Source organism: Physeter macrocephalus, chromosome 6 (assembly GCF_002837175.3).
Source record: "Physeter macrocephalus isolate SW-GA chromosome 6, ASM283717v5, whole genome shotgun sequence".
In the NCBI taxonomy this organism is placed as follows: domain Eukaryota; kingdom Metazoa; phylum Chordata; class Mammalia; order Artiodactyla; family Physeteridae; genus Physeter; species Physeter macrocephalus.
This window is the reverse complement of record NC_041219.1, coordinates 99,957,125-99,971,601: the sequence shown is the minus strand read 5'-3', so window position 1 is coordinate 99,971,601 and position 14,477 is coordinate 99,957,125. Positions and strand designations below refer to the sequence as shown.

Below are 14,477 nucleotides of genomic sequence, written 5' to 3'. Positions count from 1 at the left end.
AGAACACATAATGGGGAAAATACAGATTCTTCAATAAAGATGTTGAGAAAACTAGACAGCAAAAGAATGAATCTGGACTAGTTAGTCACACCATTAACAAAAATACACTCAAATGGAATAAAGACTGAAATTTAAAACCTGAAACCTAAATCTTATAGAAGAAAACAGAGGCAGTACAATCTTTGACATCCATCTTAACAATATATTTTTTTTGGATCTGTCTCCTCAGGCAAGGGAAACAAAAGCAAAAATAAACAGGTGGGACTACATGAAATTGAAAAGCTTTTGCATAGCAACATAAACTGTCGTCAAATAAAAAGACAGTCTACTGAATGGGAGAAAATATTAGCATATAATATATCTCATAAGAGCTTAATATACAAAATATATAAAGAAGTCATACAACTCAACATAAATAAAAGCAAACAGCCTGGTCAACAAATGGGTGGAGGACATGAACAGACATTTTTCTAAAGAAGACATACAGATGGCCAATAAGCACATGAAAACATGCTCAACATCATTAATCATTAGGGAAATGCAAATCTAAAACTCAATGAGATACCACCTCACACCTGTCAGAATGGCTATCATTAAAAAGACAACAAATAAGAATTGTTGATGGGGATGTGAGAAAAGGGAACACTCCTGCACTGTTGCTGGGATTGTAATTTGGTGAAGCCACTATTCAAACTGTGTGGAGGTTCCTCAAAAATTAAAAATAGAACTACCAAATGATCCAGAAATTTCACTTGTGGTTTTATCCAAAATTACTAATTCGAAAAGATATATGCACAAACTGTAGAATTATTTACAAAATCCAAGATATGGAAGCAACCTAACTGTCCTGTAGATAGACATGTGGATAAAGAAGATGTGGCATATATAGAATATTTAATAGCTCAGCTTTTATAACATACTTGAAGGTAAGAAAGATGATAAATTCATCTAAGTACTCTCAGCATCTACTTCAGTGCCTGGTAACCAATGTATTATATTTAAGTATATCTAAATCTTATCAACTCCAAAGTTGCAATTCTCATCATGTAAATCAGGTGTGGTTGAGACTCAGGATGTAATCTACCATGGATCACAGTTCTTCCTATCAGGGACATCTGTAAAAAAACAAATTATCTGTCCTAGCCATAAAACACTGGGTCAGACATAGTTATAGACATTCTGGATCAAAAAGGGGGGAAATGTAAGGTAAATGGAGTCACCAGTCCAAAGAAATTTTGAAATCCATTTGTGCAAACTTTATTACTTTTCCATGATTTGCAGCTCTAACCTCTGGATCATTTCCCTCCTTTTATGAAATGTAGCAAGAGATTGTAGTTGGGTATTTTATCAGCCTGTTTCCTGCCAGTAGAATTGCAGAGGTGGTCCAACAGCCTTCTTTTGGTTCATTCACACTCTCTCTTTCAGTCTAAGCTAGGAGCATTTCTGCTGGCATAAAATGCTCAAGAGCTTTTTGGGTCTTTTGTGTATGTCATGGGGATTCACTTCATGAGACAAGAAGCTCCTCTGCAGATCATTGTTAGAGCACCCTATCTCTATTTCTGACTTCTGCTAAGATAACTGAGGCGAAAAAGGGCTTCTGTCATGAGTGACACACGTGGGGCAACTCGTTTGTTCTTTGTGCGGAATCGAAACCAAGAGATTTCGGAAGCATAATTTTTTGATAATTGGGCAGCCAGTGATCATTATTCCTGGTGCCCCAAGGAAAAAAAAAAGATAACTGAGGCGACCTAGGTGCCACACACTTAATATCTTCAAAGAGCCCTTCCTACAACTGAATATTTTGATTTTTAGATCACTCTGAAGTTTTAGCACAAGTTACAGAGTCACATCCTCAACCTTTTCTCTAGAGTACACTGACCTTCATTTGAGAGTATTTTGCCATTTGAGTAAGTGGATGGTTTTTCAGCTCATCAAGATTGTATAAAGCAATCTAAGTTCTTCCTACATGTTCTTCAAAATTCTCCAATCACTACCCATTCCATGATTTTAAAGCCACCCTACACTCTTAGGAGTTTCTTATGGCTGCCACCCACTTCTAGCTACCAAAATAAGTACACATGACCTTGGACAACACAGATTTGAACTGTGCAGGTCCACTTCTAAGAGGATTTTTTTTCAATAAATACATACTACAGTATTACATGATCCACAGTTGGTTGAATCCGAGGATGCAGAAACTTGGAAATGAAGGGCTGACTGCAAAGTTACATGTGGATTTTCGACTCTTCAGAGGGTTGGTGCCCCTAATCCCTGTATTATTTAAGGGTCAACTGTATTAGTTAACTATTCCTAACATAACAAATAACCACAAACTCAGTGGCTTAAAACAACACCCATTCACTGTCTGACAGTTCTGTAAGTCAAAATTGCAACAGGCTCAGCTGGTTACTGTGCTTAGGGTTGCACAAGGCTGACATCAAAGTGTCAACTAGCCTGGGTCCTACTTTCTACAGGATCTGGGAGAAAATTAACTTCCAAGCTCCTTCAGGTTGTTGGCAGAATTCATTTCCGTTCATGATTTCCATGTGTCCCCTACATCTTCAAGCCAGTAAAGGTGAGTCAGGTCCTTCTCATGCTTTAAACCTCTGTGACTTCCCTATATGTTACATCTTTCTCACTTTCTATTCTGCCCTTCTCTTCTGTTTTTAAGGGCTCATGTGATTACAATGAAACCTCCTAAATAATTCATGGTAACCTCTCTATCATTTAAAAAAAAATTTAATGGAATATAGCTGATTTACAATGTTGTGTTAGTTTCAGGTGTACAGCAAAGTGAATCAGTTATGCATGTACCTATATCTACTCTTTTTTTAGATTCTTTTCCCATATAGGCCATTACAGAGTACTGAGCAGGTGTTTATTAGTTATCTATTTCATATATAGTAGTATTTATGTCAATCCCAATCTCCCAACTTATCCTTCTCCCCAACCCTCTGGTAACCATAAGGTTGTTTTCTACATCTGTAAGCTTATTTCACTTTTGTAGATAAGTTCATTGGACCCTTTCTTAGATTCCAAATATAAGCGATATCATATGATATTTGTCTTTCTCTGTCTGACTTACTTCACTCAGTATGACAACCTCTACGTCCATCCATGTTGCTGCAAGTAGCATTATTTCATTTTTTTTAAGGCTGAGTGATATTCCATTGTGTATATTTACCCAATCTTCTTTATCCATTCCTCTGTCAATGGACATTTAGGTTGCTTCCATGTCCTGGATACTGTAAATAGTGCTGCAATGAACACTGGGGTGCATGTATCTTTTAAAATTATGGTTTTCTCTAGATACATGCCCAGGATTCGGATTCTTGGATCACATGTTAGCTCTATTTTCAGTATTTTTAAGGAACATCCATAATGTTCTCCATAGTGATTTTACCAATTTACATTTCCACCAACAGTCTAGGAGGGTACCCTTTTCTCCACTCTCCAGCATTTATTGTTTGTAGATTTTTTGATGATGGCCATTCCAACCAGTGTGAGTTGATACCTCATTGTAGTTTTTTTTTTTTTTTGCGTTACACGGGCCTCTCACTGCTGTGGCCTCTCCTGTTGCGGAGCACAGGCTCTGGACGTGCAGGCTCAGCAGCCATGGCTCATAGGCCCAGCTGCTCCGCGGCATGTGGGATCCTCCCAGACCGGGGCATGAACCCGTATCCCCTGCATCGGTAGGCGGACTCTCAACCACTGCGCCACCAGGTAAGCCCCTCATTGTAGTTTTCATTTGCATTTATCTAATAATTAGTGATGTTGAGCAAATTTTAATGTGTTTTCTGGCCATCTGTATGTCTTCTTGGAAGAAACGTCTATTTAGGTCTTCTGCCCATTTTTTTATTGGGTTGTTTGTTTTTTTAGATATTGAGTGGCATGAACTGTTTGTATATTTTGGAGATTAATCCCTTGTCAGTTGTTTTATTTACAAATATATTCTCCCATTCTGAGGGGTGTCTTTTCGTTTTGTTTACGGTTTCCTTTGGTATGCAAAAGCTTTTAAGTTTAATTGGGTCCCATTTGTTTATATTTGTTTTTATTTTCAGTACTCTAGGACGTGGATCAAAAAAGACCTTGCTGTGATTTATCACAAAGAGTATTCTGCCTATGTTTTCCCCTAAGAGTTTTATAGTATCCAGCCTTACAATTAGGTCTTCAATCCATTTCAAGTTTACTACGTATATGGTATTAGGGAGTGTTATAATTTCATTTGTTTACAGGTAGCTGTCTAGTTTCCCCAGCACTATGTATTGAAGACTGTCTTTTCTCCATTGAATAGTCCTGCCTCCTTTGTCATAGATTAGGTGACCATAGGAGCGTCGTTTTATCTTTGGATTTTCTATCCTATTCCATTGAACTATATTTCTGTTCTTGTGCCAGTACCATACTGTCTTGATTACTGTAGCTTTGTAGTATAGTCTGACCCAACAACCTAGAGGAATCAGGGATCCTGATTCCTCCAGCTCTGTTTTTCTTTCTCAAGATTGCTTTGGATAGTCAGGGTCTTTTGTGTTTCCATAAAAACTGTAAAAACTTTCTTTCTAATTCTGTGAAAAATGCCATTGGTACTTGGATAGGGATTGCATTGAATCTGTAGATTGCTTAGGGTAGTAGAATCATTTTCACAATATTAATTCCTCCAATCCAAGAATATGCTATATCTCTCCATCTGATTGTGTCATCTTTAGACTACTACAAGCAACTATATGCCAATAAAATGGACAACCTGGAAGAAATGGACAAATTCTTAGAAAAGTACAACCTTCCAAGACTGAAAAAGGAAGAAACAGAAAATATGAACAGACCACTGACAACTAATGAAATTTAAACTGTGATTAAAAATCTTTCACAAAAAAAAGCCCAGGACCAGATGGCTTCAGAGGAGAATTCTATGACACATTTAGAGAAGAGCTAACACCTATCCTTCTCAAACTCTTCCAAAATATAGAAGAGGGAGGACCACTCCCAAACTCATTCTATGAGGCCACCATTACCCTGATACAAACACCAATCAAAGATGTCAAAGGAAAGGAAAATTACAGGCCAATATCAATGATGAACCTTTTTTAATATAAAAATCCTCAACCAAACACTAGCAAACAGAATCCAACAGCACATTAAAAGGATCATACACTATGATCAAGTGGGGTTTACCCCAAGAATGCAAAGATTCTTCAATATACACAAATCAACACCATATTAACAAACTGAAGGATAAAAACCATACGATAATCTCAATAGCTGCAGAAAAATCTTGAGACAAAATTCAACACCCATTTATGATAAAAACTCTCCAGAAAGTGGGCATAGAGGGAACCTACCTCAACATAATAAAGGCCATATATGACAAAACCACAGCCAACATCATTCTCAATGGTGAAAAGCTGAAAGCATTTCCTCTAAGATCAGGAACAAGACAAGGGTGCCCACACTCACCACTATTATTCAACATAGTTTTGGAAGTTTTAGCCACAGCAATCAGAGAAGAAAAAGAAATAAAAGGAATTCAAATCGGAAAAGAAGAACTAAAGCTGTCACTGTTTGCAGATGACATGATACTATACATAGAGAATCCTAAAGATTCTACCAGAAAACTAATACTACTAACTAATGAATTTGGTAAAGTAGCAGGATACAAAATTAATGTACAGAAATCTCTTGCATTCCCACACACTAACAATGAAAAATCTGAAAGAGTAACTAAGGAAATCCTCCTATTCACCATTACAACAAAAAGAATAAAATACCTAAAAATAAACTTCGTAAGGAGACAAGAGACCTGTATGCAGAAAACTTAAGACACTGATGAAACAAATCAAAGACAATACAAACAGATGGAGAGATATACCAGGTTCTTGGACTGGAAGAATCAACATTGTAAAAATGACTATACTAACAAAAGCAATCTACAGATTCAGTGCAATCCCTACAAACTACCAATGGCATTTATTCACAGTACTAGAACAAAAAAAATTACAATTTGGATGGAAACACAAAAGACACCAAATAGCCAAAGCAATCATGAGAAAGAAAAACGGAGCTGAAGGAATCAGCCTCCTGGACTTCAGACTATATTACAAAGCTACGGTAATCAAGAAGGTATGGTACAGGCACAAAAATAGAAATATAGATCAATTGAACAGGATAGGAAGCCCAGAGATAAACCCACACACATATGGTCCCTTATCTTTGATAAAGGAGGCAACACTAAACAATGGAGAAAAGACAGCCTCTTCAATAAGTGGTGCTGGGAAAACTGGACAGCTACATGTAAAAGAATGAATTAGAATACTTCCTAACACCATACACAAAAATAAACTGAAAATGGAATCAAGACCTAAATGTAAGGCCAGGCACTATAAAACTCTTAGAGGAAAACATAGGCAGAACACTCTATGACATAAATCACAGCAAGATCCTTTTTGACCCACCTCCTAGAGTAATGGAAATAAAAACAAAAATAAACAAATGGAAGACTACTGAAACTTAAAAGCCTTTGCACAGGAAAGGAAACCATAAACAAGATGAAAAGACAACCCTCAGAATGGGAGAAAATATTTGCAAATGAAGCAACTGACAAAGGATTAATCTCCAAAATATAAAAGCAGGTCATGCAGCTAAATATCAAAAAAACAAACATCCCACTCCAAAAGTGGGTAGAAGTCCTAAACAGACATTTCTGCAAAGAAGATATACAGATTGCCAACAAACACATGAAACGATGCTCAACATCACTAATCATTAGAGAAATGCAAATCAAAACCACAATGAGGTATCACCTCACACTGGTCAGAATGGCCATCATCAAAAAAATCTAGAAACAATAAATGCTGGAGAGGATGTGGAGAAAAGGGAACCCTCTTGCACTATTGGTGGGGATGTAAATGGAAACAGCCACTATGGAGAATAGTATGGAGGTTCCTTAAAAAACTAAAAATAGAACTACCATATGACCCAGCATTCCCACTACTGGGCATATACCTTGAGAAAACCATAATTCAAAAACAGACATGTACCACAATGTTCACAAAAAAAGATGGTAATAATGGTTCTGATGAACCTAGTGGCAGGACAGGAATAAAGATGCAGACATAGAGAATGGACTTGAGGATATGGTGGGCAGGGGAGGGGAAGCTGGGATGAAGTGAGAGAGTAATATTGACATATATACACTATCAAATGTAAAATAGATAGCTAGTGGGAAGCAGCTGCATATCACAGGGAGGTCAGCTCAGTGCTTCGTGACAACTTAGAGGGGTGAGATAGGGATGATGGGAGGGAGGCTCAAGAAGGAGGGGGATGGGGATATATGAATACATATAGCTGATTCACTTTGTTATACAGCAGAAACTAAACAACACTGTAAAGCAATTATACTCCAATAAAGAGGTAAAAAAATTTTTAAAAAAGATGTAAGCAATAATATATTAGGTTGTTATACTAGTCCTCCAAAAGTTTTCACCACCAAAGTAAAATTTTAATATTTGTTTTCTTTCATATCATTTTGTTATGCTGTTTCATTTTCATTATGATTTCATTTTCAATACAAGCTAGGCAAATGTTTTCTTGACTTTAGCCATCCTCTTCATTTTAGTACATTTCTGAAAAATTAATACTTTCTTTATCCTAGCAATTCTACTGTTAGGAGTTTATCATAAATATAAGTTCACCCACATCTACAAACCTGACAAGGATACACAAAGATAGGTATAGAGTGTTTATTGTAATTGTGTTTCTAAGAGCCAACAAAAATCAAACAAATAACAACAGAAAAATAAAACAAATTAAACTGAATACATAACTCCAACAAAGGCAAATTATTTAAAATTATGGAAAATGATAGTTTCTATGTAGCTATATTAAAAGGAATTATTTCTAAATATGTCTATAGTATGGAAAAATGGAAGAAAAATTTAAGTGACAAAAGCAGCTTATAAACTGGTGTATCTTATTTGTTTTAAATAATATTATGTATACATCTTTTATATTAAAACTATATGATACAAAATTTTTAAAAAATCAACCTTCAAAATATTTTAAAATCTGTTCACTTCTCCTCATCTTCTTAGTCTGAACTACTTGTGTTCTCCAAACTAGAATATCTCATCAATAATTAAACTGCTGATAATTCTGTTAACAACCCACAACCATTTTACCCACAGCAGTGAATAAATTTTGTCTTTGAACAAATATCATGAATTTCCCCACTGCATCTATGATAAAATTCAAATTACAAAAATGGCCTATTTTCTATTCTAAGTCTGTACTCTAATTTTCATAGCTTATATCAGTATGTAATTATATTTATTTGTGATTATTCATTTAATGAATAGACGGTAAACATTCATTATTCATTTAATGAATAGATGGTAAATTCCATGGGGGAATGGGGGAGGAAGATTATTGGGTGATTCGATTTAAGAGGTCTTTCCTAAAATATATTGACTATATTTAACAACAACAAAAATATTAATAATAACCACCACTGAATGTTTATTAAATTCCAGTGTTCTTCTTCTTACAACAGTCCTTTTGAAAGTGTATTATTCATATGTTTCAGATGAGGAGACTGGAGCTCAGGAATTTTAAGTAATTTGTTCAAATTATACACCTAACAAATTATGAAACCCAGGTCTGACTGCCCCCAAAGTCCATGTATTATCAACTTCATTACAATGGCTATTTACTTATCTGTAGACTAAATTCTTCATATTAAAAATGTGACCCATAGATATAAATATATATATAATATATATGTACAAATTTTTAATATTACATAGCAAGTTAGTAGCAAAGTTGGGACTTTAAACATCATCTGATTCCCTGCCCAATAGTCTTTCTAACAAAATAAACCAGACAAAATAACTGTATCAGTCTAATTTTCAGGGAATTTAATAAAGTCAAAATTTCCTCCAAAGTTGACTATATTTTCACACGCAAAATTTGCAAAATACAGACATGCACTACTTTATTGTAAATTTGTATGTTTCTCCCTTTAAGACTAACCATTCTCCTATCCTCCTTTCTGCTTCTCTTCACCCTCATGCTGACTCTTGACCTTCACATGCGCTCACAGCCACAGCATAGATTTCAAGACAAGGCCACATTTGAGTCAGAACTCTAAGCCAACCCTTTAAGGTTCTGCCTCAGGTCTCTCTTAAGCCCTATTCTTCTACTTGGTTCTTCTGCTTATTCCCAAGCTCCCTTTCTACTTTATTCCTCCCCCCACATTTCTCGTGTTGAACTTCAGCATCCATTGGTCTCTACCCTTGGACCCTATGTCAGAGATGAGATTCCCATATCCATCAGACAACTACAAGCTGCTCTTCCAATTATCACCTGCCTCCAAGTTCCTGTCCCTGTACTCTTCACACCTGTCAGGACACTCACTAATCCCTCTTGAATCCCTCCCTTTATTTTCTATGCATTTCTTATTGCCTAGATTACAAGCTGCTATAGTAAGCCTACAAAGAACATAACCTTTTCCCCTAGCTAAAACAGCTGTTGGGTCAATTACCCCTAGAGTTTCCAGTCCTCCCCACAATAAGAATTTTCTTTCTAATCACAACCAACCCCTACCTCTTTGCCCAATCCTCTTATTTGGAATCAGTCAAGCCTGGATGAGACTAAAAGGAACAGAGATATGTTACATTATGAATATAATAAATGTATTCCTCCCAGAGGACAGAATGGCAATCTTTATTAAACTGGTGCTGATTCTAGCATTTTGGAAGCCTTTGCTGAATCCATCACTGAGATCTCTAAAGATAGAAGATTCTAAGACAGCATCAGGAAGATAATTGGATATAAGCTCACAGCATGAGAATACACACTGCTGAGTGGGTATAATGCTAAACGATAATGGGATGACCTAAAGAGAGAAGCTGATGGGCCATAGGAAGACACAGTAAGTGTTGCAGACAAATTAAGTAGCACAAGACTCACTTTAGGAGTTCAGGGAAAAGACCAAAATGTAGGATGGCATTAAAATATGACAGATGTGTTTCCTCAAAACTTGAATCCAACAGAAAACACTGTTGGAAACTGAAAATCTTGAGCTGCTATTAAAAAGTAAATTAAAAATTCTTGAACATCAGTTTCAAAAATTTCCACATAAAATTTCCTACAAAATGTTAAAAAGTAATTTTATTCTCATAAAAATGAGAAGATCTATTTTTAAAAGTGACAGCAATAACTAAAGCCCAGAAAATAAAAAGATGAGTTGAAGTTCAAATTCTGATTATTTAATAGGGTATGAGGCTATGTACAAGCAACCACTTTTCCTTTGTAATAAATATAACTTAATTTTCAAAGGCTTGATTAATAATAAATAATTTAAAGCTCTAGTATAGCTTCTATAAATCTCCAGATTTTATATTTAACATCATTTTAACAAGACCATCTCTGAGAATATATTATTATGCAATTGCAACTAAGAAGCTAGCAGACATTCTTCTAAATACCTTAACCAAAAATAATTCAAACTAGGCCATTTAAAGAGAAGAAAACAAGGGAATATTTTGAATAACTTAGAGCATAAATGGGACACTAATTGGAAAACAAATCTCTAATCTAAAACACTAAATCATTTGGATAATGCTATTTAAGATAAATAACATTTGGGACACAGGAAGACAAAATTCACAACGAGTCAATTTTTTTAATTACGGGTGGATTATCTCAGGAGGTGGTGTCCTGTGCTACAATTCTTAAACCTATACCTATCCAGATAGAAAAAAAATCCCTAACTCTTTAACAAAATTGCCAAAGGTAATGGCTGCAGGAGAGTGTAAAAATTCTATTTCTATCTCCAGCCATGAGGAACATACCATGAAAAACATGTTTAGTGACCATCCTACAATATTATCTTTGCCCTAGATAGCTAAGCCCTGGCCAGGACAGGTTCACAAGGGAGGAGAGGGGTGGGAGAAAGCAAAAGGGACTATGAGAAATAGATGTGAGATCTGCATGTTTAAATATATACTATTTGCCCAGTATGAAAATCTTCATCATTTCTGCCAGGCTTTCATATATTCCACTATTTTTATATATTATGTGATAAAACAAGAAATCGTTAGAAGTTGTGTTTGTCATCAAGCTTCCTGTCAAAGAAAATATTTCCCTGACCTTGCATCACCTCCAGTACCCAACCTGGCTCCATCCTTTCTTCCAAACCTATTCCCTCCTCCACTGAAATGTCATACCTTCCAAACTTCCCATCTCTCTCCACCATCTGTCCATCAGATTTGTTCAAAACAATCAAGTTCACAGAAAAAGATACCACTGAGCAGGGGTTAGCAGGAATAAGTATGGAATCTGAAAGCATCCATGGAGTGGACAAGCTATGAAGGGCTACTTCGACATTATGGGCAGATACAGCTTCCATGCAAGCAACATTTCACTCTCTTCCTCAACCAAACCATGCTTTTTCAAACAAAACAGTATGCACAGTTTAGATTCCTTTTCATTTGAAGTTGAGGTAACGAGGTGAAATGCAATTTGAATAGAAGCTGCATCTTCTCTTAAAACACTTGAACTTCCAAGAGCCCAAGAGAGAATGCTTAGCCCAGTGGACCCAGTTTTTTAATTCACATGTTCCCCTTTCTTGAGACACATGCCTCTCTCATAGCTAGAGTTTCTTTTTTTTTTTTTTTAAACTTCTTTATTGGAGTACAGTTGCTTTACAATGGTGTGTTAGTTTCTGCTTTATAACAAAGTGAATCAGTTATACATATACATAGATCCCCATATCTCTTCCCCTTGTGGCTCCTGCCCACCCACCCTCCCTATTCCACCCCTCTAGGTGGTCACAGAGCACCGAGCTGATCTCGCTGTTCTATGTGGCTGCTTCCCAACTAGCTAGATATTTTACATTTGGTTGTGTATATATGTCCATGCCACTCTCTTTCTCACAGCTTACGCTTCCCCTCCCCATATCCTCAAGTCCATGCTCTAGTAGGTCTGTGTCTGCATTCCCGTCTTGCCCCTAGGTTCTTCATGACCATTTTTTTTTCTTTTTTTAGATTCCATATATATGTGTTAGCATAAAGTATTTGTTTTTCTCTTCTGACTTACTTCACTCTGTATGACAGACTCTAGGTCTATCCACCTCACTACAAATAACTCAATTTTGTTTTTCTTTATGGCTAAGTAATATTCCATTGTATATATGTGCCACATCTTTATCCATTCATCTGTTGATGGACACTTAGGTTGCTCCCATGTCCCGGCTATTGTAAATAGGGCTTCAGTGAAAATTTTGGTAGATGACTCTTTTTGAATTATGGTTTTCTCAGGGTATACACCCAGTAGTGGGATTGCTGGGTCGTATGGTAGTTCTATTTGTAGATTTTTAAGGAACCCCCATACTGTTCTCCATAATGGCAGTATCCATTTACATTCCCACCAACAGTGCAAGAGTGTTCCCTTTTCTCCACACCCTCTCCAGCATTTATTGTTTGTAGATTTTTTGATGATGGCCATTCTGACCAGTGTGAGATGATATCTCATTGTAATTTTGATTTGCATTTATCTAACGATTAATGATGTTGAGCATTCTTTTATGTGTTTGTTGGCAATGTGTATATCTTCTATGGAGAAATGTCTATTTAGGTCTTCTGCCCATTTTTGGATTGGGTTGTTTGTTTTTTTGATATTGAGCTGCATGAGGTGCTTGTAAATTTTGGATATTAATCCTTTGTCAGTTGCTCCATTTGAAAAGGCAAAAGGGTTGCCTTTTCCTCTCGTTTATGGTTTCCTTTGCTATGCAAAAGCTTTTAAGTTTCATTAGGTCCCATCTGTTTATTTTTGTTTTTATTTCCATTTCCCTAGGAGGTAGGTCAAAAAGGATCTTGCTGTGATTTATGTGTTTAGAGTGTTCTGCCTGTTTTCTTCTACAGTTTGACAGTGTCTGCCCTTACATTTAGGTCTTTAATCCATTTTGAGCTTGTTTTTGTGTATGGTATTAGGGAGTGTTCTAATTCCATTCTTTTACATGTAGCTGTCCAGTTTTCCCAGCACCACTTATTGAAGAGGCTGTCTTTTCTCCACTGTATATTCTTGCCTCCTTTATCAAAGATAAGGTGACCACATGTGCATGGATTTATCTCTGGGCTTTCTAGCCTCTTCCATTGATCTATACTTCTGTTTTTGTGCCAGCACCATACTGTCTTGATTACTGTAGCTTTTTAGTATAGTCTGAAGTCAGGTTGATATTGAGCTGCATGAGGTGCTTGTAAATTTTGGATATTAATCCTTTGTCAGTTGCTCCATTTGAAAAGGCAAAAGGGTTGCCTTTTCCTCTCGTTTATGGTTTCCTTTGCTATGCAAAAGCTTTTAAGTTTCATTAGGTCTTCTCAAGATTGCTTTGGCTTTTGGGGTCTTTTGTGTTTCCATACAAACTGTAAAATTTCTTGTTCTAGTTCTGTTAAAAATGCCATTGGTAGTATGATAGGGATTGCACTGAATCTGTAGATTGCTTTGGGTAGTACAGTCATTTCCACAATGTTGATTGTTCCAGTTCAAGCACATGATATATGTCTCCATCTGTTTGTATCATCTAATTTCTTTCATCGGTTTCTTATAGTTTTCTGCCTATAGGTCTTTGGTCTCTTTAGGTAGGTTTATTCCTAGGTATTTTATTCTTTTTTGTTGTGATGGTAAATGGGATTATTTCCTTAATTTCTCTTTCAGATTCTTCATCATTAGTGTATAGGAATGCAAGAGATTTCTGTACATTAATTTTGTATCTTGCTACTTTGCCAAATCCACTGCTTGGCTCTAGTAGTTTTCTGGGAGCATCTTTAGAATGTTCTCGTATAGTATCATGTCATCTGCCAACAGTGACAGTTTTACTTCTTTTCCAATTTGGATTCCTTTTATTTTTTTTCTCTTTGACTGCTATGGCTAAAACTTCCAAACTATGTTGAATAATAGTGGTGAGTATGGGCAACCTCGTCTTATTCCTGATCTTGGAGGAAATGGTTTCAGTTTTTCATCATTGATAATGAGGTTGGCTGTGAGTTAGTCATATATGGCCCTTATTATGTTGAGGAAAGTTCCCTCTATAACTACTTTCTGGAGGGTTTTTATCATAAATGGGTGTTGAATTTTGTCAAAAGCTTTTTCTGAATCTATTGAAATGATCATATGGTATTTCTCCTGCAATTTGTTAATCTGGTGTATCACATTGATTGATTTGCATATATTGAAGAATCCTTGTATTCCTGGGATAAACCCCACTTGATCATGGTGTATGATCCTTTTAATGTGCTGTTGGATTCTGTTTGCTAGTATTTTGTTGAGGATTTTTTCATCTTTGGTCATCAGTGATCTTGGCCTGTAGTTTTCTTTATTTGTGACATCTTTATCTGGTTTTGGTAACAGGGTGATGGTAGCCTCATAGAATGAGTTTAGGAGTGTTCCTCTCTCTGCTATATTTTGGAAGAGTTTGAGAAGGATAG

General features: G+C 36.1%; 1 protein-coding gene and 1 non-coding gene across 3 annotated transcripts in view; one reads left to right on the top strand and one right to left on the bottom strand.

Moving 5' to 3' along the window:
- The window catches only part of CPNE8 (copine 8), a 321,663-nt gene that overhangs the window by 168,584 nt on the left and 138,602 nt on the right, over window positions 1-14,477 (bottom strand). The window lies entirely within an intron of this gene.
- LOC112064756 (U11 spliceosomal RNA) lies at window positions 1,587-1,720 on the top strand. Its single transcript, XR_002891654.1, has one exon. It is a non-coding gene; the product is annotated as a U11 spliceosomal RNA (small nuclear RNA).